The sequence below is a fragment of the Pteropus alecto genome, unplaced genomic scaffold (assembly GCF_000325575.1).
Source record: "Pteropus alecto unplaced genomic scaffold, ASM32557v1 scaffold97, whole genome shotgun sequence".
Classification (NCBI taxonomy): Eukaryota; Metazoa; Chordata; class Mammalia; order Chiroptera; family Pteropodidae; genus Pteropus; species Pteropus alecto.
Window position 1 is genome coordinate 980,641 of NW_006439713.1, and position 24,470 is coordinate 1,005,110.

At 56.2% G+C, this 24,470-nt stretch overlaps 1 long non-coding RNA gene across 1 annotated transcript; it reads right to left on the reverse strand.

Annotated features, from left to right (window-relative positions):
- Positions 1-15,363: 15,363 nt before the first annotated feature.
- Positions 15,364-17,042, reverse strand: LOC107196006. Its single transcript, XR_001517320.2, has 3 exons — positions 16,098-17,042; positions 15,886-15,983; positions 15,364-15,810 (listed from the first exon to the last, which is right to left on the reverse strand). It is a non-coding gene; the product is annotated as an uncharacterized LOC107196006 (long non-coding RNA).
- Positions 17,043-24,470: the final 7,428 nt, after the last annotated feature.

Sequence of the window (24,470 nt, forward strand, 5' to 3'; positions counted from 1 at the left end):
GGTGGGACGTGGGTCCGTGGCTCTGCGTCTGCCTGAGCCCAGAGAAAGGGCCCTTCTGTCCCCTGTGCTGCCGATGGTGGCAATGGCTTCGGAGGGTGTGCTCGCAGGGAGCAGTCCCTTATGCCTGCTCGTTAACGCCTGCCACTGCCACGGCCGTGTCCCTCGGGGCGCCTGCGTGTCCCAGCCCATTCTCACTCCGGGCAGATGGCATCTCTGAGGAAAGATGAGCACCCGGCCGCCAGGCCGCATCGCTGCCCCCCATCTCGCTGTTACGCAGGAAACACAGTTCGAGCTCAAATCTGACTCCCTCCATCGAGGACGAAGTATTCTGTTACCTTATCATCCAGACCTGGCAGGAGAAGACAGCGTCGGATCAAAGTGGTCCATCGGACTCAGAAAAGCATCCCTCCCACACATGGACGGCACCGATCCAAAGCCTCGGAAATGTCCCTACGCCTTAACCCAGGGGTCGTTTCCTGGGGGTGGGCCTGAGGGCCGGGAGGCTGCAGTCCCGAGATGGGATTTCAAACGGGGAAGCATCGGGTGAGCCGCGGAGGGAGAGCAGGGAATCTGGACGCGACGTCCACAGACGCCGACGGGCCCCCTGAAGACACCTCCCAGTGTGAGGTCGGCACGGCACGTCCTGCAGTCCCGTCTTCATAAAGACTGCGACGCTGTCGGACGGCGTGAGAAAGGGCACAACCCCGAGGGGGCCACAGGGACAGACGAGGGCATCGTGAGGGGGGACGGGACGACGGCTGTTCCCGCTTTGTTTCAGTGGCCAGCACGTTGCACATGAACTGGACTTTTAAATTTGGTGTGAAACTCTGTCTAGTCGATCACGCCTTCTTAGTCTCCTGCTGGGTCGGTCTCCGTCCGTGCTTAGTGCTGAAAACTGAGGCTCGATTTTTAACGTTAGATGAAGGTCTCACTCAGTCTGCTGAGACAACCTGCTGCTCGGGCAACGAAGCCCCATCCTGGCTGATGGTTCACACGTTTAAGTCCCTGGAGTTCAAAACACGAGCGGTCGTTCCAGAAGGGAGCTTCTAGCCTAGCGCCTCGTCAAGGTTGCTACATCTTCTAGTCTCGGGAGAGTCACCTCTGAGATGATGAACTAATGGATGGATGACACCTGCCAGGACAAGAATTATGAAAAAAGGAGCTGGAAATAACTGCGAAGTTAAGGGGCTCGGGGACATTTCCAGAAGACCACGGCCTTGGTAGCAAACCCGGGGTGAGGGGTGGGCTCACCCACTGCGCCGTAGCGGAGCCTTAAAAAAAGTTTCCCCAAGAAAGAAGCACAGCGTAAAGCTGTAATGCAATATTCAGCAGAATAAAATTTAATGAACGCTAACAGAACAAACTTAAAAAATATTGTAATTTAGGTAAATCTGAACACTTAAAAATGCGAGATCAGTGTATCGTCCTATCATCCGTTAGAACACTTGCTGCTGAGATACGGGGATGCTCCTGTGAAACAGGGAGAGGGCATCGAGGACAATGCTACGTTTCAAAACTCGAAGTTGGCCCCGCGCACCGTGCCCTCTCATCTTCGGAGCCACCCTGTGAGGTGGGTCCCTTATGCCCACTGCACAGATGAAGAAACGGAGGGTCAGAGAGGCCCCACAGCAACCCCGAAGCCTGAGCTCCTCACACCTCACTCCCGTCTGGTCACAGTTCCAACTAGGAGAACATCCGGTCAGAGTCCTCGAGGCGAAGCAAAGTCAGGACATCTCACCAGCTAAGCGCTGCATGCTGATTTGGAAGTCTCCATAAAACGCTTTCTCTTTATGTTAAAACTCACCTGGTCAAGCACCCCTCACAAGTGACAGTGTGTTTCTAACTTGGTCCTCCCTCAACACCCCCTTTCATGCAGGCACAAGAAGGATAACCGCGTGTGTGTTTGTGTGTGTGCGTGCGTGTGTGTCTGCGTGTGTTCATTTAATCTGCAGTGACGCCTTTTCCTCCACGTATTATTGATGTGTGATGGCTCTAGGCATTTCCCACGTCTGCCTTTTTCATGGAAACACTCTGATGAGAAAAGTCACCTTGCACTGTAGCCCGACAGGGAGAGGGAGGCCCCTCCAGGACGTCAAGTCGTCACATCTCGGGTGTGTCAGACTCAGGTTCATCCAGCAAACATCCCCGGGTTTGCTCGGTGTCCGAGAGCTGGAGACGAGGGTGCGATGCTAGATGCACACACTCATTCGCACACACTCACACTCAGGCACACTCGTCCAGACACATTCATACGCACACTCTCATATGTGTACACACATACAGGCACATTCGCACATGCTCACACATGTGCACACTCGCCACATTCACTCACACTCGTGCACACTCTCTCGCACTCATATGTGTACGTATGCATGCAGATGCTCACACGCCTGTACACTCACACGCAATTTCACACATGCATGTGTTCGTGCAGATGCACACCCCCCGCACATTCACACATGTGCAGAAGCACATGGGATGAGGGCGTGCTCCCTGCTGCTGGCCCAGCGTCTCCACGGCACTGAGCCGTGTCCCTCACTTTTAGTGACGGTGCCTGAGCTGAGCTCTGTGTCCTTTCTCAAGAGGGGAGGGAGGAGTCTGCATTAGGTGACTCTAAAGGGCCTTTCCCATCTCGGCTTCTCAATTCTGCAGGCCCGAGGCTCAATAGACTCCACTACAAAATCATGTGAGGGGAAAACATACAGCCCCAGGGCCGTCCTGGGCTGTGGCGATCCTGTCCCTCGGGACAGATGTGCGTGGCCATGTGGAGCTCACGACAGCGGTCTGGAGCATGGCTCACTGCTCACAGCCTCCTTCCTGGAAACGTGCTCGATGCACGGCCCTGACGATGACCACCTGTCAGGCCGTGTGCCCTCCTGCGTGACCTGGCCTCAGGTCGGGGGGTGATACCACAGGTGGCAGGAACACGCACACGAGGGCCGTCCGCAGTGAGAAGGCTACCCGGTGTCCTGGCTGCGGACGCCCGTGGGGACTGTGGGCCCTGATGGGGACAGCGTGGAGACCGGTGACTGCTCTGTTCATTGCCAATGAATAGGGACGATGCTGGAACGAGATGGGGAGGCGTCTTGGCCTCTTAGGGGCTGACCAGGCAGGGTCGTTTCCAGGGAACACTGGCTGACAGACAGTCGTGATGGACAGCCAAGGAGCAGCTTCGTAAAGTGTGAAGATGCGGGTTTGGGAGACCCCGCAAGTGACCTGCTCCAGCTTCCGACCCAACCCAGGCTGCTCTCCGGCACTTGACGGTGTTTTGCAGCAAGCTGAGGACCCCCCGCCCAGGCACCGTGGGAGGGGGCTCGCGGGAGGGGGCTCGCGGGAGGGTAGCACGGGGTCGCTCTGTGCCTCCATCCCCTGCCTACAGCGTGGGGACGATCCTGCCTCCCAATCCGGGAGTGTACGCGCCTCCTGATTTTGTGAGAACCGAATAAAACGGTGTATGGAAAAGCTTCCTAGGACTGTAGGGCTCTCTTAAGAGATCCATCTTCTGTGGCCATTCACTGCAGAAGAGGCATTATTGGGGAAATTGAATTAAAAACAAAATCCGCTCCCACCTCAGAAAAACCTCTCCCAAAGTAGAAAAGAAAGAAAAGCACTTTTATTATTGAATGAGCATCGAACCAGGAGGCGATGGGCCACACGCACTCCGCCCAGAGATGACAGAGACAGACCGAAATCTCACCTTGTTTATAACCAAGCAGACACAGCCCACTCCATCCAGGCAAATGACAACCAGTCTCCAAGTAAGTGGGCTTCTAGCACCATTGACAGCATGTGGCCCACGTAAACTCACCCTGTAATCGGGGTGACCGTCTGTGTAAGCTAATTGGCTTTCTCCAGAGGCAAAACAAGTCTCGCATCCTTATGACAGGTCATTTTGCAGACGAGACCCTAGACTCCTGCCCTCCCGCAGAAACTGGAAACTGAGGCCTATTTCCCAGGACTTTTGCTTTCCAAAGAGAAGTTCCAAGAAGACATCCGTAGGTCATAAAGCCATAAGATGCCAATCTCATCTTCGAAAGGATTTATATACATTGCAGAGAGAGGAGAAAATTCTTCGGTATTGCAAGGTTTCTGAAGCATATGCTCAGAGAGAAAAGAGGGGAGAGAAATCTCTCCCTTCATTTTTCACGGAAAAAATTAGGCCTCTAGGTTTTGATTTGTATTTATCCTTACAGTGTAAATGGCAGCAATCAGTCTGCGGGGCTTAGGGCCACACGCCAGGCAGGACAGACTGGATGCCTTCCCCGCACCCTCCGACTCGGAGCTTCTGGGCACTACAGATGAGTTTTAGAACCTTTTAATAGAGCACGCACACTACGATCAGGAATGACATTGGCCCTAATAATAACTAATAATTGTGATAATAACTAATGGTTCTCGTAGAAGCTAATGCAATTCAGAAACAAAATGCGTTCAGATGAGGGTCCTAGAACCGGGCAGTGGCAGGATGCTGGGCTGAGACGAGGTGTCACCGGCTCCAGACTCGACTCTGTGTGGGTTGGGGCCGTCCTCAGTCCTCGGACATCAGGCTCGACTCCACACGGTGGGAAAGATGACAAGCTGGGTCCCCTGTCGGTACCAGATATCGTAATGGCATCGTCTCTCTCAGGACAGGTTGCAACAGCATTTCTAGAACTTATCGGGTCAGTTCAATGATGGATACCATGTGTGGATCCGAAATAATGAAGCAAGATCAGTACCTGAGGCAAACCACAATGATCACAAGAGCACGTCTACAGTGGGCCATCTCAGAGACCTTCCTGTGGAAGGATCCCAGGTAAGTTACGTTTAAAACAGAAGGGGTCACCCCAGCTGCATCCCATCCCATCCCCGGCCAGCTGCATCAACAATTCACTCCTGGAAAACGTCGCCATCCCAAGGCCAGCAGTCTGCCCACCAAGAGGCGGGGTTGGAGCTAGAAGCAAATCACCAGAGTCATTTACCACAAACCTGAGTCAGGCTTTCCTTTTGAAGAGGACAGGGGGCTATCTGCAGCCCCCCCCACCACCACAGCTTCCAGAAATGAAGGTTAGGAAACAATCGATTCAATAACTACAATAAATAACATTAAAATTCTCAGACACACACCATGTTTGTCAGGGCTCTCGAGAGAAACAGAACAATAAGAGACAGATGTTAGGTAGGTAGGTAGGTAGATAGATAGATGATAGATGATAGATAGATAGATAGATAGATAGATAGATAGATAGATAGATAGATAGATAGATAGATGATAGATATAAAAAGAGATTTCTTATGAGGACTCGGTCACACACTTTGAAGGCCGACGAGTCCCAAGATCTATGAGGGGAGTCAGCGAGCTAGTGACAAAGCGAAGTCCAAGTGCAAAGGCAGGGAAAAGCTGGCGTCCCAGCCAGAGGCGTTCGGGCAGGAGGAATTCTCTCTTACGCGGGGAGGGCCGGCCTTTGTGCTATGCCGACCTTCAACTGATTGGGCGAGGCCCACCCCCACAGAGGAGGGCGATCTGCTTTGCTCAGTCTACCGATTCAAATGTTATCCAAACACACCCTCCCAGACACACCTAGAATAACGTTTGGCCAAAGATCTGGGCAGCCCATAGCCCAGCCGAGTTGACACAACTCACCATCCCACGTACCCCTTAGCATCTCCTAAGCGTTGAGTGGCCAGTAGAAACTGCAAGAAAACATACCAAAGACTAAACAAAATGCTGAACCAAGACTCAGTGAAGAATAATTGATGAGCAGAAATGCCGTAAGACGGGCAGTACAAAACAGATGTTGAAAATCCAGAATTCCCAGGGCCGTCTGCCCCTGAGTAGCTGCTGCAACCAATGGGCTGGGGTCCCACCTCCACCCGAGCCTGCCGCCTTCTCCTCCTTCGCTGGCAGTCCTTGCCTGGGAGCTGCTTCCTGGGGTGACAGAAGCATGGGATCACGAGTGTATCGATTACGTCTGGTTCTCATCTAGAATTAACATCGACACTGACCCAGGTTCTAAAATTAGGAAATGGGGAACAGAGACATTCAAAGGCCTCGTTAATAGATTTGGCCACAGACACGATCTGTAAAGGACCCCACGGGTAAGGACCGTCGTGAGAGCTGCTCGTCTCCAAGCAGAGATGGCTGGTCCGGAGCGTGGCGGGTAACAGGGAGGAAACTGAGGAACATGGGGGCTCGAGGTCCGGCCTGGAGGCGGTGTCTCTCCCCGCTCCCCGCTCCCACACCTGGACAGGCTCACATCCCAGGACAGGACGGAGGGGAGGCAGGGAGAGCAACCCCACCACTCACCACTCCTACGTGACGCCCACACCGGGAGCCCTGTCCAGGTGCATCTTCTTATCAGACCCCGAATTGAGTAGCGCGCCTCACAGTGGCGGCTTCTTTGGAGAGAGCCTTGTGCCCCAGGGAATGAGGCTGCCCTGTGCAGCTCTGGTACTGAGGGGGCACCTGGGGAGCAGGTGAGGCTGCTGCTGCCACAGCTGGTGCCCTGCCAGGACAGTGACCCCGTCTAGAGCAGCACCAGGCTCTGTTACCTGTGATGACCCCCAGAGTGTCCCTAGGTGTTCTGTTCTTCCCCCTACAGCCCCCTCTGCATGACAACCTGCCCCCTGCCTGCCCATCTTCGGGGCTCGTCACTGGGAAGTAGGACCTGGACACTGCTCTTCAGCCAGTGCGACGTGACTGTCACCTGCTCAGCGGCCCCTGGCCAGGCCCTCAAGATGCTCACTGAGGAAGAGTCTGAGCCACCCTCGGACCCCACTCGGGGTTGGGGGTACGGAAAGAGGGGCCCAGAAGCTCGAGGAAGTGAGGGCGCGGGGGCAGGGGCGTCCTGGGAGCAGGGGTCCTGTGCCCGGTGGCACGCCATGCTCCACGCCAAGCCGCTTCTGTGAGGACACCGGCTTTGACTGCGGCACTGGGTGGCAGGTGGTGTCTATACCCTCGACTTCGAGCAAGGGAGCAGCAGGTTGGGGTGATTTCATGGTGGCTCCCTGCCACATGTCCCTACCCCAGAGTCTGAGGGGCTGCTCTGAGGGGCCCCTCCAGGGTGAGGTCCACTTCAGGCCTTCCCCCCAGCTGTCCCGAGGACACAGTGACCAGCCTTCCGGTTTGCTCTGGATCGAGGCACTTCTCAGGGTGTGGGGGTTTTGCTACGAGCACCAGGAAAGTCCCATGAAAACCAGAATGAGTGTGTCAACTACTGGGGAGCTGTCAAAGAAATACCAGTGCCCGCCCCCATCCCAGGACAGGGGCTCCGAGCCCATAAGGGAGGGACGGGACCCTCGTGGAATTTCAAAGGGCCGCGAGAGTGACATCCCCTGACCCTGGTCAGACGCCTGGCAGTTTGCCAACAAGAAAACAGAAGCTCAGTGCCCTCAGCCAGGGTCACCCAGTGACCTGGCTGGATGGCGGCCACTTCCCATAAAAAATACATTTAAGCCCTAACCCCGGTTCCCCACGAATGTGACCTGTTAGGAAATAATCTCTACCGGCGTTATTAACCTCAGTGTCTCGGGATGAGGTCACCCTGGACCCAGGGTGGGCCCTGATCCTCATGACAGATGTCCCTGTGAGAGAAAGGGGACAAGAACTCGAGACTCAGGTGCTGGGCCGTGGGCGACGGGGGCAGGGACCAGAGTGAAGGGGCTGCGAGCCACGAGCACCCGGGGGTGGCGGCAACACCGGGGGCTGGAGGAGGTGGAGGGGCTCTCCCCCCGGCCCCGCCAGCGTCCCCGTTTCAGACTTCCAGCCCTGGCCTGTGAGAGAGTGAATTTCAGCTGGTTAAGCCACCCAGTGGGGACCTTCGTCACAGCCGCCCCGGGACCCTCATCTGCCCGTCGGTCAGAGGCGGAGACTCGCTCACCCTCCTTGGGACCCCCAGCGGGCACTTCCACTGCCCCCTGGCTCTGCCCCATCCAGCCTCTTCCCCCTCTCCAGGGGCCCCTCCCATTTTGTCAGAGTTTATTTGGGGTGGATAGTGTGAGGCACTGGGTACATGTGGGATCTGTGGGCAAACACGTACCTTGGTCCATCAGGAAGTGTGTCAGCCGTAAGCGACCCGGCGGGGTGTCCGGGCCCGCCTGGCTTTCTGGAGGAAGGCCTTCCCCAACCGCTGCGACGGTGAGCAGCAGGTCCGATCCCTTGGTGGGTGGCAGGTCTGACCCCTTGGTGGGTGGCAAGTCCGATCCCTTGGTGCCGTTCGCAGCCCAGCCCATGTTCCTCCCCTGCCTGCCGCCCTGGGAAGCCCCGCTCTTAGATCTGAGGGTCACAATGCCTTATCCCACTAAAAAGGCGCCTTTCCCTCTAGCGCGAGGCAGCCGTGCTGGCGATGGCTGCGTTCTGTGTGCCACGCTGGGTGGCTGCCCTGGTGGCCCGCTTGCCGCTGGCCTGGCACAGCCCTGCCCGGACTCCCTGCGAACTTGCCCCGGCCTTCACTCCGAAAGCCTCCCTCTCTCTCTCTGTTCCTTCCACCGTCTACAGGGAGTGATTCTGGAAAGCGCGGTTTTTGCCCTGAGGCCTTGATCAGGGCAGAACCGAGGGGAAAGTGCCAGAACACCCAGCACGGGGCATCCAGGGCTGACCCGGACTCGCCCCGCCCCCGCCCGGCCACGCAGCGTCCGCCGGTCGTCCACACAGCGTGTTCTCTGTGTGCTTCCCACGGGACACGGAGCTTTGTCCTGAAAAAGCCTACAGCGTGTGCGGTGGACCGAATGTTTGCGTCCCCTCGAAAGGCAGGGGCGGGAGCCCCCAGCCCCACGTGGTTACATCGGGGGCGAAGATGTTACGAAGGTCCGACGAGGCAATGAGGGGGCCCGGCCAGATGGGGTCTGCGCTCTTATGAGAGGAGCCACCGTTCCTCTCGCTTTCTCTCTCTCTCCCCCACCCCGCCCACCCCCTTCCGTGGGAGGACTCGGCAAGAAGGCAGACGTGGACACAGCCAGGACGACCCTCGCCAGACACCACCCCTGCCAGCACCTCGACCTTGGGCTTCCAGCCTCCACAATTGTGAGAAGTGAGCTTCTGTTGTTTAAGTCACACAGTCTGTGGCATTTTGTTATGATGGCCCCAGCTGACGAAGACAGTGCCACTCAAGGGGCTAACGAGGACATCGGTGGCCGTCAATGCCCAGCACCATTGGTCTTGCTGGACCAATGGCTCAGAGCTCCTCGGGTGGAGCAGAAAGCTCCCCAGATCAAAGCTGGAGCCGGGGCAGCGAGGCACCTGTGTAGGACTGTGCCCTACAGACTCGCAGGAACAAAATGGGGCAGAGAAGAGGCTGCCGGGCCCCCGACGTCCAGGCCTGCATCGCACCCACGGAGCGATCCCCACGAACAGCTTTCAAGAGCCCAGGTCCCCAGCAGCCCCAGAGTGACACAGGAAGCTACTGGGGACACGTGTGGGTCAGAGCACGGGAGGAAGCCCTGTCGCTCCTCGGTCAGGAAGAAGCATGCCTTCCCCCGTGAGCACATCCAGCCCTGACGGTGTCTACTTCTGAACGAGCTCAGATCAGAGGCAGGAAACAGGAAGCGAGAATGGAGGAGGGGCGCTGGAGCGGGGGAGGGGCCGAGCAGAGAAATCGCACGGGGGAGGGGGGACCGAACCTACAGGAAAGCGGAGGAAGGGAGAAAAGTCGTCAGCGCGAACCAGACTTGTCTGGATGTCGGGTCTCTGCCTTCACGAGCTGTTTGCAGGCTCGGCCCTCTGCCTGCGACGGCGTTCACTCCACAGGCATTCGCGTGAGCCTGCAGGGGCCTCTGCAGATGTCACTTAGCTAAGAGGAGGTTATCCTGGCCCTAAATCCCATGCAGCTCGGGCCCCTAGAAGAGAGAAGTTGGGGTACAGACACACACAGGGAGAAGGCCTCGCGACGGCGAGGCAGACAGTGCAGTGACAGCGGCTGGCGGCCAAGGGGTGCCAAGGGGCGCCGGCCACCGCAGCGAGAGCGGGGCCCTGCTGACACCCGGAGCTCAGACTTCCCGCCTCCAGAACCGGGGAAGAACAAGTTCTCGTGGTCTCAAGCCCCCCGGTTTGCGGTGCTTTGTACAGCAGCCCTGGGAATCGCACTCAGAATACACGGAGAAGACTGACCTAAAGCCTGAGTCCCCGACTAGGGGACGGGACAGTCAGGCCCGTGGACGATGGCTGAGGCCTGACAGGGAGGGCACAGCCCGCAAAGGCAGCGGGGAGCGTGGTTCCTCCGCGAGCTGGTGGATGGGAGGGGGCCTGAGGCCGAGAGCGAGCAAGGGACAGGCGCCCCTCACATCCCCCAGTCCCCCCAGCCATGGCCCGGACAGCGAGGGTGAGCCCCATCCCCCGACCCCGCACCTGCGCCCCGTCCCCCCATTCCGTACCTGCGCCCTGTCACACACACTCCCCCCCGCACCTACGCCCAGTCCCCTCCCGCGCCTGCGCCGGAGGTGCTGACCCCGGGGGGTGACGGGGCCCCCGTGTGGCTCGGGCCGGGCCCACAGAAGTCCACTCCGGTTGCAGCAGGAACTATTTGGGTCAGATAATGAGGGCTGTTAAGGGCTGGCGCGCCTATCTGGAGCACTGTGACGAGCAGCTGGTGTTGGGTGAGCCCGCGGAGGAGGGTCGGTCCCACCCACACGCACCCACTGGCCACAGCAGCGTCCAGCCCACGGAGCGCCTCCTCCGCCCTCAGCCGCCGTGTCCGAGATTTTGGCTTCAGGACGAGGGCCCTTCAGGAGGGGGTGGCCTCAGCTGGGGGCGAACGGGCACTCGGCGAGCCGCGGCGGGGTGCGGAGCAGGGGGGACCCGCTGGCCACCCGGCGGGAAGAGCAGGCAGCACCTTCCCTGGGCCTCGGGATCCTGCTTGGAGCCAGCGCCACCACCCACTCTCTGAGCAGCCTCGGAAGGCTCTTTGTCTCTGTCCCCGTCTGCAAACGCGGAACAGCACACCGGCTCACAGGGGGCCCCAGGGTCCAGCTGGAGTCTCACCAAGGTCTTTGTCTTTGCTTCCTCCTTATGAAGATCAAGGACAAGAGTGACCATGAGAAGACCTTGCGTGCTGGAAAGGGCTGCGCAATGTCAACTACAGTCACTGTCCGAGCATGGGTCCCGCTGGCCAAACGGACTCCTTGCCACTAGTCGTCTGGGGACGGACAGGCAGACGCTGAGGGCCTGGCCTAGAGGTGGACCCACCCTGGGCCCAGATGAGAGCTGGCCAGGGCGGGGGGGAGCTGTCACCACCGGTAGTACAGGAAGAGACACAGCCTGGACCAGGTCAGGCCTTCCGGGGAGTCCTGCAGCGGCCAGTCGGGGTTGGAGGGAGCAGGTGAGAGGGTGGCAGCCAGGACAGCCTGGGTCATGAGCACATCGATGTCACAGATAAGAGCAAGGGCAGGGGGCAGGCGGCCGGCTCTAGGGAGGTCCGCCGGGGGTGGCAGCGTTGATCCTGGGCCCAGAAACTCTTGGCCCTAGAAGAAAAACGCTACGCCCTCATGGACCCAGCCAGAACACACAGAGGTGGAGCTGAACACGGGAGTGGGGTCCAGGGTCCAAGGCAGCCTGAGGTCAGAGGCCAAGGCGCAGCATCGCACTGGGCCCGGCCCGAGGGGCTAGTGCGTAGGAAGGACAAGAGGACCACTGGTCAGGTTTGGACCAACAAGGAAACAAACACTGGTCCCATCAGCACCAGCTCAAATACTACTTTCCCCCTGCACCTGTCTGCCCTGCCCAGCCCCATCCCGTTGCCCTGTCTGTTTGGCCACTTGATCCTTTATATCCACCAGCAAAGGGCTCCACTCCCCTGGTGGACAGCACAGTGGGAGGGACGTGGCTAAGGCCACCTTCTCTTGGCACCTGGCCCATGTCTGGCACACAGCACACGCTCAGTAATCGCTTGCTGACCAGGCAGGCTGAGTCAGCTCGCAGGCACATGGGGGGGCCGCCAGGACAGGCCCGCGGAGGGGCGGTTCAGTAGCCGGCCTGCCCACTCTCTGCCCCAGTGCACCTTAGCTTCAGGTAAGCAGACAGCCTCACGGGACCCCAGCCACGCTTCCCAGAGCAAACACGAAACATCAGGAGAATGCTGCATGCTGGTGCTGAAGGCTCAGGCTGGTGGCATCTCCTTTCCCACGGAGGTCACAAACGAGGAGAGTCACTTTATCTGCAGCTTTCGTCACTGACATCCTGGCAAGAGAATCCGAGAGTGAGAGGAAGTCACTCCAGATGAGAAACTGAGCCCCGCAGTGCACTTGGCCTGAGAACTCGGTTTACATTTAATATTGTTGCCTGTTTAAAATTCTTAGAGGAGCCGCTCTGAATCGGACCACTTTCCAAATCACTGACCAAGAAAAGACTGGGCATCGCGCCACAAGACGGGGGACGGCTGAGGAGCGGGCTTTTCCCTGTCACCGCCCTGATGTTCTGATTCTCCAGGCTGCTGAGCAGGCCCTGGGGCAGGGCGGGCAAGGGGGCCCGCTGGAGGACCGTGGCCGTGACCGCAGCACGACGCAATGCAGAGACTCTGCTGCGGACCCTCTGCCTTGCCGGGACTGGCAAGCGAGGCGGCCACATCACCCCGAGGGGCACAGTGACCGGGGCCTTGAAACTGGGAATTCCGTGGGATGAGTAACTCGTCCTCTGGTTTGTGTTAAGACACGCATTGACAGCGAACGCCTCAAAGAGCACGAGCAAAATCCAGCAGTGTTCCAGCACGTTCCTGAGACTCCTGGGGGCGGGGGGAGAGTAGCCGGGGACTTGGATCCCCGCACTGGCATATAAATGAGTGTTTACCCAGTGGTTTGGGGCTTGTATAAATAAAAGGGAGCCGGATGAGAAAGCCACATGGAAAGACCGCTTGAATATCTCCCAGGCTGGTGACATTTTTCCATCCCAGAAGGAAAAAGACAATACAGTGTTTCCAGCTGCACTTCGGGGATCTGCTGAATGAGTTAGGAAGAAATGACGCACGAGACGTCTGGGGCCGCTGCCTCGTGTAAGCGTCTCGACAGCGTCTGGAGGAAAGAAGAGCCAGCCCCGGGCACCCCGAGACGGGACAGGGACGCCGGAGCACGGCCGTCCTCGAGGGCTGGATGCTCCGCGTCCACGCAGCATCTGAGTGTGACCGTGTCTGGCGATGGGGCCTTTGCGGGTGTGATTAAGGGGAGGCTTGAGCATGAGATCTTCCCGGGCCGGGCGGGCCCTGAATCCTTAGAAGGAGACAGAAGAGGACACATAGAGTATGCAGGGACTGGCGAGGTGCAGACAGCAGCCAGGGAACGCCGTGCGGTCATGGCTGCTCAGGGATGGCTGCTCGTGGCTGCTGTGGTAACGAGCCCCTCAACACCAGGACCTGAGGCCCAGGGAAAGTCCCATGAGCGGGAGCATTGCGAAGTCCTGCGTGGCCGAGGACCCTCTGAGGCCTCCCTTGGGACTGAGCCACGGCAGAGTCCCTGAAGGGAGAAGCGAATTTGTCCACGGAGTTGGTGGGGGACGCGTTGGGGACAGAGCAATCATCTCGACTTGGCTCACTTAAGAGCATTCAGCGGCCGAAGACACTCCCCTCGGCCACCCTTGTTTCAGGGGGAAAGGGCCGGGAAAGGGGCCGGCCTGCTGGAACAGAGGGGGCCCAATGGGTTGGGATGTTCCCGGACCGTCTCCGACGTCATCGGATCCAGGAGCCTTGGGGGCCGGAGCCACAGAGAGGGCAAGGGCCAGGGCCCGGCAGGGCCAGAGCGGACACGGTGCCTGTCCTCCTCCTGAGCGTGCATCCTCCACACGCCGGCCGCGGGCTCCCGCCTGGACATCCGCTCTCCGTGGCCCTTGAGGCCCACCCCTCCAGACCTTCCAAAGGACACCGCCACTCTGCACAGAGGTTTATCTGAGGGCTGTGGGACAGGGGGAAGTGGCCATCTATATAAGAACCCCTGACCCCCGGAGCTTCGAGGCAGGAGGAAGCCTCCGAGAACGGCCAGGGGAGGCCACGGGGGCCTGCGGGGGGAGCCGGGCTTCGAGAGTCTCGTGGACTCCAGCCTCCTCTCCACAGCAGAGCAGCTCGGCTTCCTCCTGTGACAAATGCGACAGAATTCTGCCCAAACACTGGCTGGCGGGGCGGGTGTTCCCCAAAGGCAAGTCACCAGTGACACTCACTCACACCAGGGTGTGAACACCTGGTCCCTGCCCCTTTGCCTAGGGGCTGGGAAGTGCCAGCTAGGGGTGCGGGGGTCTCGACCACAGGAACGAAGCATGTTAGATTTTACACAATTTTGGCGAACAGGCTCCTGATCTATTGATTTGCGTAAATTTTAACAAGCTTTCCAAGATGGATGAGACCAACCAGAAGATAGTCTGGGTTTTTGGAAGGCTATGGAAGTGGCTGATGTTTGAAAAGCTTACACAAAACGCTGACGAGGACTTGGAACTCACAGACACGGTTGGCGGAAGTGTGACGTGGCGCCACCGCTTCGGAAGAGGGTCTGGAAGATGCTCATAAAACTGAACACACACCTACCCTAGACCCAACACATGCTGGACGTTTCACAAGGTCACTGAGAACATGCGTCAACGGTAGGACGCGATCTTCACTGTTCTTGGCAGCCACATCCATGACAGCCCCAAAGGGGAAACAACCCGAGGGTCTGTCAGCCCGGGATGGGGAAACGGACCGCGCCGTGTTCTTACGAGATGCCACTCAGTAATGCAAAGAAACAGACTACCGCCGAGTCCCGAACAGCAGGGGTGCCTCTCGGAAACATCATACTGAGTGCAAGAAGCCAGAACAGCGGAGTACACACTAAGATTGCATTCATAGAACATTCTAGAATGAGCTAAGCAAATCTATGGTGAAGAAGACTCAGAGCGTGGATTCTACTTGGGAAGTATCGTTAGGGAACTTTCTGGAGTTCTGGTGGCAATCTGTGTACCCCGATGGAGGTTTATACAGTCATCAAAACTCAACAGGTATGCACTTAACTTTTCAGCATGTTACTGTATCTAAATTTTACCTCAAAAAAGAAAAAAAAAACTTGTAAAGAAATGTCAAACTCTAAGTGATGCTGCCCGTGGTGAAGTATTTATAGTGAAACCCACGGTGTCTGCAGGTAACTTTGAAATGCGTCCCAAACCAGACAGCATGAGTTGAAGGGTGGAGGGTTAACAGACAGGCAGACGCGTGATAAAACAGCCATAATGTTAACCATAGAATCCAGGGTGTTCACCTTCACAGGTTTTTCAACTTTTCTGTTTGTTTAAAAATGCTCATAATAAATGTTTAGGGATAAAAAAAAAAAGGTGGCTCCCGGGAAGCCCATGACATCGGTGGCACTCTGCGGCTCACACAAGGCTTTTCGTTCCCTCTCGTGTTGACCCAGCACCTGTTACGATCCGGGCAACGCGATGTCTGCCCTTGCACCTGCCACTTCATGGATCCTTAAAGAGTCGAGAGGAAAAGGTGTCAATGTACTCGTTTCCTGATAGAAAACGAGCATGCAAACTCAGATCACCCGACGCCAACCCCCTGTCCTGACTCAACAGGAAACTGGGTGCTTTTTACAGAAACATACACTCAAGGGAGTGTCTTCTGGGAAACTGTCAGCTTTTAATCAACAACGGACCAAAGCAGCGCAGCGCCTGGAAGATCAGAGCCGCTCGCCGGCCGCCCGAGAGCGCCTGCTGTGACTGAGTTCTGTCCACGCGGCGCCCGGCAGCCATCCGTGACCGGGTCCTGCTCTGGTGCTCTCTGAGCTGGTGACCTCTAAGGTGGTGATCTCTGGAACAGCCTGGCTCTGCGCCTTAGCAGCCGGGGCGCCCTGGGCAAACGTCGTGCACACTGTGAGCATCATGTTCCTCTCCTGCAATGAGGACAAGTGTTCAAAATGTTCGCTTCTATTATCACGATCAAAGCACGTTTAGGGAGGGGAGACTACCTGCAACACGGCATGTTGCAAAATCAGGCGTGACCTCTGCCAGGTTTAGTTAACTCCTAATGTCTTCCAGTCACCCATGAAACGCCTTGGACATTTTGCTGTCAGGCAGAAAGAGTTATAAACATTACTAAGGTTTGGTTTGGTTTGGTTTGGTTTGGTTTGGTTTGGTTTGGTTTGGTTTGGTTTAGGTAAAAGGCAGACTAAAAACGTACCTTCATTTTGCCTGTGGTCCTTAGCGAGTCTCGGGGAACGCAGCGCATCTAAATCTGGTCCTGGCCAAACTCATCGTCACCTCTCTTGACACATGTCTGCACCCACAGAGCCTCAGGGATGAAGCCACCCACAAAGGGCTTGGAGGTTGGGATGACAGATGTCGCTCTGGACAGAGAATCATTATTCAGTTATGGGAAGACAGGCCAATCCCTTTGAAACCTGGTGGCCCGCAGCTTGAACTTAGCTGGCAAGTTTTCATTCCTTCATAGCTAGGGCAAAACGTGCGATTAAATTCATGCGCACAGACCATGCCAGAACTCTGCCTTTTAACACAAAAATAGCATCTAACACTGAGGGTCAGTGGCAGAACCAGGTGCTGCCGTCTAAATGAGACTCAGTCGATATTGGGGAGCAGACCTTGCACCCCTCTGCTCCCCAGTGTTAGCCAGGCAAGATTTCTTAGGTTGATTTTTTTTTTTTAATTTTGTCTGCCAACGGATGGAAATCATTTGTGGATTCCAAGTCTTTAGGTGAAAGCAACGTTTATGCCATCGTCTCTAGCTTATACCTTTCTTTACTGAAAATAACACTTTTCTTCCATATCATTACAACCCTGACAGCTAAAATGCAGTGTGTGATCCTGAAGATGATACTGGGCTGGAAAAAAAGTAGCCACAAAGGGTCTCAGACACGTTACAAACGACAAAAACGTTTAGCTCGTTTGTGCGACTTCTTTTTTCACTCTGGACAAAGAATTACATTTTCCTCACTCTCCAAAAAAGTGTCCCTTTGTCCCTCAAAGGAACAAAGGTATTGTTTGAAAGTATCCAAACCTTCCAGATGTTTCTCTGGAGTCGAAACAGGCAAAGAGAGAGCGTCCCTCGTTCCTCCTGGGGAAGGAGCCGGTGCGGACGACGCCAGTGGCCTCGCCACCCGCATACCGTGTTGACCCACCAGGAAGAGGCCATGCTGGACCCGTCCCACATCACATCGCTCAGGCCACCAGCTCTACCCCACGTCACCCTTATTTGCTCAACATGTGCTGGTCACAGATGTGGTAACCAAACTCCATCGGATACTCATGCTAAATGTTAACCGGATCGAAGTGTTTTTAACTTTAAAAAAGGGCATTATATTTAAATGTGGACCGTGGATGAGAGATGAGGATGTAATAATGTCAAGTCTCCCGATTTTGATAAATGTACCTTGATGATGTGAGAGAATGTATTACCTGTGTATATGAAAATACAGGTGCATAAACAGAGATCCAACGTGTATGAAAAGATTTATACTAGTAAGAGATTTGTGTATTTTTGCGCATATGTGAGAAGACCTATATCCACAGAGTGTCTAACTCCATTTAGGCTGCTGTCACGGAAGACCCCCGACTGACTTATCAACAGGAGAAGTCGATTTCTCACAGTTCCGATGGCTGTGATCAAGGCTCTGGCAGCTACAGTGTCCGGGGAGGGCCCAGCGTCTGGTCCATGGCTGTGTCCTCCCTGTGCCCTCGCATGGTGGGAGGGGCGAGGGAGCTCTGTGAGGCCTCTGATCCCCCGGACCTCACCCCCTCACGGCCCAGCACCTTGCACGCTAAAAAGTGCCAGTGCAGGATTAAAAAGTGCGGGAATGCAGCCGGAGTGGCAGATCTGCCACTAAGTGGTCCTCTGCTTGGCTACAAATCTGCCCTTGGTGGCAGCCAGCCGGCGAGCTCACACCTGGCTCCCATCTGGGCGTGCATGTCTCCAAGACAGAGCACATCGCCCAGGACATAAACTACGGGGCGCCGACTTCGGAATCTTACAATAAAGAAAATTTCCTTAGGTCTAGCGTTATATCTTGATATTGCTTTACTTACCTTCTAAATTCTAAGATGTGCAGTGAGTATCTTTTCTACAGATAAGAAATGGTGAGAATTTCTCTCCCAGTGCACGGTCACGCTGGCCTGACAGCGAGGTTGCTCAGCTCCCCGACAGCCCTGGAAACCAAAGGCTCCCCACTGTTTGAACCGCAGATGCCGAAACCAAGTTTGGTCTCCCCAACTTCTTCCAGAACAGCCTCTGATAAACCAAACGTTCCCCCTCCCCGCCCCCGCCACTGAGATAGGTTTTGAATAAATACTGCCGTTAAAGATTCCACCACACACTTGCCGGTGTCTGAATCCTGACTTGTTTCAAAACAGGTTTCAAGGCTGTGACCCCCTCATCCTGCCTTGCCCCGGATCTGCCGAATGGCCCGTCTTTTTCCTTCACACTTTGGGACCCAGAGAGAGGACGAGTCGTAGACGATGATCTTTGCCCTAAATTGATGCTGAGGCAAGGAAGTAGATCATCCACCCGGAGCCACGCGTCCTGTCCCTGGCGGATGCTGAGCAGAGGTCGGCCTCTGTCCTAGGGGACGAGCAGGAAACTCCTGAGATAAGCTCCCTGCCGTGCTGGGGGGCTTAGGCAAAAGCGGACGTGGAGGCTGCAGTCGTGCGGGAAGAAAAGGGTCCCCAACCCACTGAAAGTCACCTGGCGAGCCCAAGGACCTCCGTAGTGGGGCTGCCTTTGGACTCTGGGGAGCGGGGCAGGAACAGGACGAGCACCCAAATGCAGCCCCGCTCTACACGGAAAGCAAAGGCCCCACGGGATAGTTTCCCGTTATCTTCCCCACCCCCCATAGGGGACCCCCCGGGGAGCCTCACGGAAACCAGCGGTGGTCTCCGCTCATTTGTGACTCTGTCAAGGAACGTCGCCCCGTCTGCTTCCACAGCAGCTCATGCCACCCCGAGACCCCGTGTCGCACGTCGGGCAGACACCCTCTCCCCCATGTCTCCATCTGCCCGGTGCTCACGTCCCTCTCAGGGGTGTTTCCAGAGGACACGCAGGGGCCACCGTAGTCTAGGTCGGCCACGCGGTAGTTAGAAGCGCGGAGCCACTGCACTCGGCACCAAGCGTCATCCTACTGATGCTGCGCCCGCCGCCGCCGCCCACTCCAACGATGGAGCAGAGCGGGCGGCACTGAAATTCCCACGGCAGCGCCAGCAGAGCCCGCGCTGAATCCCCAAGCCTCCCACGCGTCTGGGCCTGCGCTCCTAGGAGGGGCCCGAGGGTCGTCCCCCGTGGCCTTGACGGACGCCAGCGCTCCCTGGCCGACTCCTGGGACCACGGACTTAGCTGTCCTGACACAGACAGCAGGAAAGGGGAACACCCCTAGGTGGGCATGGCGCTGGGGGCTGGGAGGACACGCGGGACCCACAGATCTTGAACGTCCCATGGACTCTTGCAGGCACCTGCTTTCCGCCACCTGCAGCTCCCGCGTGTTTTTCCAGCTGATTTTGTAGGGCAAAGTAATTTAGAAACAAGGTTTTAAATGTCTTAAGTAGTACAAATTGGTAGTTACAAAACAGTCACAGGGATGTAACGCAGGGGTCCCCAACCCCCGGGCTGTGGACCTAGGCCGGTCTGTGGCCTGCTAGGAACCGGGCCGCATGGCAGGAGGTGAGTGGACAGGGAGGCAGCAAAGCTTCGTCTGTGTCTGCAGCCGCTCCCCAGCGCCAGCGTCACCGCCTCGGCTCCGCCTCGGATCATCAGGCATCAGGTTCTCATAGGAGCCCCGGTCTCTGGTGCCACAAAGGGTGGGGACCCCTGATCAAGTACAGCACAGGGAAAACGGTCAGAAACACTGCGATGACCACGTATGGTGCCAGGCGGGCACCAGACATGCCGCGGGATCACTTCGTAAGGTACGTACATGTCTCACCACGCTGCTGTACGCGTGAAACCAGTACAATGCCGAATGCCAACTGTAACTGAAAAAAATAAAAGCCGAAACTGAAAAAAAGTTTTTAAATGTCAGAAAAACCTCGCTCCAAATGTGTTGTTATTGCCCGAGGATCGCAGTCAGCAAATCGGGCTCTGTGACACAGTGAGACGCATCACGGAGCACTGATCCTAGGATCGTATTTTTTCACTTAAAAATGTGCCCTTATTAATTTTTCAATTAAATGAACGTAACGCACCCTTATCGATTTTCCGAGTACGTGGACGTTCGCGGCTGAGTTTGCTTCCCTCCTAAGCCACCCTAAGACGAGACGCTACGTGTGGACAGCTGGTTTGGTTGGCGAGGGTGGAGCGGGGGACAGGGACTGTGACGAGAGGGTTGGCCCCTCCGGGCTCTGCCAAGACTCCGGGCAGAGCCCTCCGCGGAGCTGCCCGAGGGCACGAGGCGGCTGAGGCATTTCTCCATCCCCAACTCTGTCCCGGTTGCTTGGGGATCACGCCCGGGACCTGGCCTCGCGGGACAGGCTCGTGCCTGACACCAGAAACCATCCTGTCCTCGGCAGAAGGGACACGGGTGCGCACCGCACTCCCACCGAGCCCCTCAAAGTCGCCTACCCACGGCTGTTTTCCTGGCTCCGAGGACGCTGTCATCATTCCCCACATCACGGCGGAATTCACTTCCGGAAATCATCTGTCCTCTCCATGGGACCGTGCCACGTCCTCTTTCTACCCTACTGGGTGACAAGGTCCGGGGATGGGGACAGAGGCTTCAAGGAACGCATCATCAAGAACGAGGACGTGGCATGTGTTTAGGGATAATTGGTTTCTTAGGAACGATCTTATTAATAGGGGAGTTTGGGTAGCACAAATTCTAGTAAGTGTAAATGCTGTACAAATGGATTTCCTCAAAATTGGCTCCGAGGAAAACATAGTAAATTCCCCGCGTATGGAATCAGCTCTGGTCACCCTGACGTGTCCAGAATGCGTAAACCCTTTATTTGAACAATTATTAAGGGAAATTCCTTTTGACACGCCTCTTAAAGATATTATGAATAAATTATAACAAGCTGAATTACCAGAACCAGCTTATACTCCTGTTCCCACGCAGTTAGTAGAAAAATTAGTAAAGGATAAGAAATTTACTCATAAGCCTGTGCCTACTATAGAAGGGCCTCCTTTTGTGGCCTACTGGATAAATGGAAAATTCTGGTATCCACCTAGCGGGGCTAATAGTATGAAAAGATTACCTGATCTTCCTTTGCCTTATACAGAAGCTTATAATAAAGATAGTATACGTATAGTGAATAAAGATAGAATTCATGTGCCTTATAGTAGTTTAAGTTTCATAGAAAGGCTGGCTAGGTCAGGATCTCCTTGGTGCTTAAAAAACAAAGGAACAGAAACTTAGCTTATGAAAGCAGCTTTGTAAAACTGATTTTTATAAATATTTTCCTCATTACTGCACCAAGGAAACTTTTGAACAGCTATGAGAAAGGTTCAGCTTGAACTTTAGATATAGCATAAATCAAATAGCATTTAAAAGATTTCTTCAGGCAGAAAGAAGAACAATGTCTGCCCACAAGCCAATGCTTGCTGTTATGAATACATCTATCTATCACCTGTACTTAAATCAAACTGTATCTTACGTAATAGATATAAGAATTAAAAGTTTAGATTGTTCCATCAGGTAGTTCTGTTCTAATGATTGAGAGAAAAATGTACTAGTTAATCATGAACATTAACAATAATATACTCTATAAGATTTTCTGCTTCGCCTAACCACGGAAATTTAACTCCCTGCTACCTTAACCACAAAGTATAATCAAATGCCAAAATAAAAAGTATAAAAGTTGTACTCAAATCACAATAAAACGGAACAGTGTCATACCGCCTCTGAGCTGTGGAGTCGACTGTCTCCCGCGCCGACGCCTTGCCCACCTTCGGGGCCCCCTGGATCCTGTCGTGGCTGGACCGCGGCAGGACCGTGAACTCCCCGGGGGCCGGCATAACCGGACTCCCCGGGGACCAGGGGAGTCAGCAACACAGACGGTGAATGGTATGAGATGAATTGAGTTTGACTTGGGGTACTAGATGCCGCCGACCCTGGGAGCTGGGGGGCTTTGTCTGGCACCCTTAGACTCGGGGTGTTCAAATGAACTAAGACCTCCAAGCACCTGTCAGGCGGGAAACCGGGACTTAGATGTGTCGGCTCTGAAGCCGAAGGGGCAGGAGTCTGCCGTGGGGGGGATGGAGGGGAGCAGGCGGGTGGCTGGAGAGAGCTTGAAGGCAGCCAGGCTCCTGCTTTGTCGCCCAAGGGCCAGGGAGGGACCCTTGGCCAAGACATCAGCTTAGAATGTAGGTGACCAAACCAAGCGTCAGCTAAGGAAACGGCCGGCCTCCTCCCTCAGAGGGCGGGTGTGCTCTCAGCAAACTGGGGTGCAGAAGGAGGGACCATCTCTGAGGCCAGAGCCACAGGTAACGGCACAGCACTCTGAAACCGGCCGAGGAACCCCGGGAGGCCGGGGAGCCCAGAGGCCAGCCGGGCCCCCAGAGACTGGGCCGTGACGCCCTAGGCAGGTGCGAGGGAGCCCGGAGTCTGAGGATGGGCTTGCACATGACAAGTCTGAGAATGTCACCAGAGAGAGGCTACGCCAGCCCAGGCTGCACGGCGGTCAAGTCCAGTCGCCAGGCCCAAGGTCCAACTTGGCCAGGATTGGGCGAGACTGACCCCTCTGAAAGAACTGAGCAGCTCCCGGCTGAGCTTTCCCAAGGGAGGCAGGGAAGAGGGCCGAGCAGGACAGGCCCGGGCCCGCGCGTCTGGGGGAGGCCGGCGTCCGCTACAACGGGCAGCTCTCAGGGTTTCTTCCAACCCCCTTTCTGGTTCGTCCTTGCCTGGTTCAGCGCCGTGGCGGGTACTGAAACCCGTGGATCCGTTTCCTGTCATTGCTGTAATAATTACCATAAGCCTAATGGCTTAAAACAACACAAATTTAATACCTGAAAGTTCTAGAGCTCAGAAGTTTAAAATCAGGGCGTCAGTGGGGCCGCATTCCTTACAGAAGCTCCAGGGGAGAATTTGTTTCTGGCCTCGTCCGGCTTCCGGGGCCCGCCTGCACCCCTTGGCTTGTGGTGCCTCCCCCGTCTCCTAGGCCAGCAGCCAGCCTCTGCCCTTGGCTCCGACCTTGTCTCCCGCCACACTTCCCTCTCCGACCCTGCCGCCTCCCTCTGTCCCGTTAAGGGTCCCAGCGATGGGTGATGGCATTCAGGCCTCACCTGGATAATCCCAGATGATCTTCTCCTCCGAAGAGCTTCAACTTCATCGCTTCTGCAGTCCCTTCTGCCATGTAAGGGAACATATCACGGGTTCTGGGGATCAGGGCGTGGGCCTCTTTGGGGGGCCATTATTCTGTCCACCACAGCCCTTAAGAATAGAAGGGAGCCGGTGTCCTTGTTCCCAAGCGAGCGGAATAGGAGAGCAGTGGGCGCTGTCCCCTGCGGCTCTGGGCTCTGCGTGGGTGCCTCCTCGGCTTGCTCGCTCTGCCTGGGAAGCTTGTCCCCGGCTCTGATGCAGGGGCTGAGAAGAGGTGTGGTAAGTGAACTCGAGGGGAGGCACGTCATCACGGTCAAGGCAGAGGCTCAAGCGGGGAGGGAAGGGGACAGCAGCCGGGGAGGTGTGTGGAATGGAGACACCGCCCCGTGGTTTAGCCAGCAAGTAACTTGGACACAGGCAGGATTTTGGAGACACGTTCTGGAAGGTCGTCTCAACTCACTGGGCCGTCACTCTCCACATGTCATTGTGAGAGAGTAACACCCCCTCTGGGAGGACCTTAGACTCTTCTCCGCGTCGAGAGCTGTCACGCCTGTTTCCGCGCTCCGTGAGTCCGGACGGAAAGAACGAGATTCGTGCCAACGGCAGCGATCGACAGAGCTTAACGTCGGTTCGAGATGATACCGGCCGGCGTGTTGACTCACGTTCCTAACCAAACTCGATGCTGAACTGTTGCACCTGTTTATGTTCCTGTCACTCATTTATTCAGTTGTGCAATACCCGAGGGCCGGGCAGGGACTCTGCACGCAGACCTTTGATCCGCTCCCAGGGGCTCGGGGCCTCCTCTTCTACCACCCCCACTAGGAAGAGCCTTTGCATCATGGCTGACTCTCCCAGGATGAAATGACCACAGCGGGATTCATCCGGGAGGGACAACGTGTCCTGAAACAGCGCGCAGGTGGGCCCAGAGGGCTGCGGTGGCAGGTCCAGGAGGGAAGGCTGAAAAGCCAGCCTCGGTGACCCCTGGACCGTCCACCCAAGCCGGCCCACGTCTTCCTTTTTGCTGTAACAGCTTTACTGGGCTATAACTCGTCTGCCATACGACTCACTCACCGGACATGTAAGCGTCGACCATTTTTAGTACGTCCACAGTGTTGTGTAGTCATCGCCACAGTCACGTTGAGAACACTGTCATCACTCCGAAATGAAGCCCTTTAGCTATTACCACCCTCCTCCCCGCCGCCGGGTCCTCCAGCCTTCCCCTCGCCCCCCACCCATCCAGCCCCGGGCAGCCACTGATCTGCTTTCTGTCTCTGTGGATTGGCCGCTTCTGGACCTTT